The following is a 2,128-nucleotide window of genomic DNA, read 5'->3' on the forward strand; positions in this document are numbered from 1 at the left end:
GTGTGTGTGTGGTTCCCTAGAGACTCACCCAGAACTGGAGCTCAGAGCCTGAGACTCCCTCCCGATTGAAAATGACAACCGCGCCCTTAGCCTCCAGCCCACTCCACATGCACCTCTGCACCTTAGTATTTTACTTCCGCACTACGCCTCCTCTGAGTTTGGTATGCTTTTCCGCTTTCCTTTAGTTGTGGAATTTCCACTCAGCCAGCCTTCCTGTGGTTCTGGATGATGTCCATTCCGTCTTTTAGTTGTATTTTTGAAGTGGTTGTTCGAGGCAGCAAACTCCGGTGTTTACCTATGCCGCCATCTTGGTTTCCCCAATAAATTATTCTTGACTATTTTTCTTTCAGCACTTTGAATATATCATGTAGTGCCTCCTGAACTGTGAAGTTTCTCTGAAAACTTGCTCATAGTTTTGTGGGAGTCCCCTTGATCAGTCATCTGCTTACATATTCTCTTTGTCTTTCATTTTTGACAATTTTATTACAGCGTGGTAAGTGATGTCCTTTTACAGTTGAATCTGTATTGGAACCTATGAGTTTCATGTACCTGGATGTACATACTTCTTTGCAGATCTTGAATTTTATATAATTTTCATGTCATGAAATAGTCTTCTTCTTTGAATTTTTCAAACATTCTTAGTACACAGGTTGGTCATCAAGGTTTGGCCATAGTTTGCCAGCCCTTGGTCCAAAGCATAATATGAAAATGTAACTTGTTAGAATTATTGGTGGTAGGGGAGAATTTTGAAAGTTTTACTAAATCAAGAGGATTTAGATATGTGGAATGCTAGCAGATCCATTAAAACCAGGATATTTTGGAGAACATCGCAACAAAAGACCTAAGCCCTCTCTTGGCACCTCAGGCAATCACTGGATTGAGAGTGGAGTGGGCCATAGCTATGACGTGGAGTGGCCATACGGAAGATCTTCACTTTGCCAGAAATGTTTTCACAAGAGACAGTAAGAGTGGATCTTTAGATCATGATCCCAGAGGTGGGGTGGGCACCTGACATCCTATTCTCACCTAGCAAAGGGTGAATATTGTCCCCACGTGCTCTGGAGGCCCAGCAGGTTTCCCAAGATGAGCTGGGCTTCAGGATCCCAGGTGGGTCACTTGTATCATCACAAACATTCACCTAAGAAGAAAGTAGGAGTCACTCAAAATATTCTGAAGGGGAGAGGTTGTAACAGTAATTTGACTTGGAACCTGACTAAGATATGAGCTTGAGTTCCTTCCAAAGGGCTTAGTCCCTGACATGTACTCAGGTCCTCACATTTCACAAACCACTTCCTCCTCTGTCCAGGTGGTTTTCCCCAGAAACCGACCCTGACACTAAATTAGAGAGCAGGTGGCTCATTCAGGAACTGGTTCCCTGGAAGCACCATTAGGAGAGAGAAGTGGGAAGGGAAGGGGGAAATCAATGACACCTGCATTGTAGAGCAACTGAGGTTCGATGTACTAGGGATCTCCAGGAGACAGTGGAGAACACATATCAGAGATGTCTCTGCTGGGGGACAGGGAACTGCCTCTGTCAGGGGTTAAGCACTCATCCTGGAGCTTTAATTCCCTGGGGCTTCTGACCTGTCACGCTCATTTTCTTGGAGAGAGCCCTCAGACAGATAACCTGAGGTGATTGTAGCAGATTACCCTTGGCATGTACTTCAGTGGTGGGTGCAAAGAGAGTTCTGTCAGGAATCAATAGAGCCTGTTTCACCATCCATTTTCTCCTTCACTCAGCAATGACCACTCACAATTTATTAATAAAAAATTATAAGCTCAGTGGGGCTAATAGCTCAGGTCATGGAATTAATGAGAGCAAATAGGTGTGTTTGTTTGTTCACTCTTTATCCCAAGCCTCTAAATCAGTATCTGGCAGTGTTAGCCATTGATTAATATCTGCAGAAGGAAGAAGCATCACAGTATGAGAATGATTTGCTCAAGTCAAAACTTGAGCAGGGATCTTCTCCCCCCAAACCCATATTTTCTCCACGATCTGAAAAGAATGTACCAGTATCAGCAACCAGCACAGTGTGTAGCTTTAAGTGAGTTCAAAAAATATGTGGAGACGACCGCGCGGATCGCCTGCTCGACCTCTACGCGACGGGCTAGCGCCGCGCCTATGGGC

At 44.7% G+C, this 2,128-nt stretch overlaps 1 protein-coding gene across 1 annotated transcript in view; it reads left to right on the top strand.

Moving 5' to 3' along the window:
- The window catches only part of MXRA8 (matrix-remodelling associated 8), a 7,818-nt gene that overhangs the window by 5,085 nt on the left and 605 nt on the right, over positions 1-2,128 (top strand).

The sequence above is a fragment of the Myotis davidii genome, unplaced genomic scaffold (assembly GCF_000327345.1).
Source record: "Myotis davidii unplaced genomic scaffold, ASM32734v1 scaffold883, whole genome shotgun sequence".
Classification (NCBI taxonomy): Eukaryota; Metazoa; Chordata; class Mammalia; order Chiroptera; family Vespertilionidae; genus Myotis; species Myotis davidii.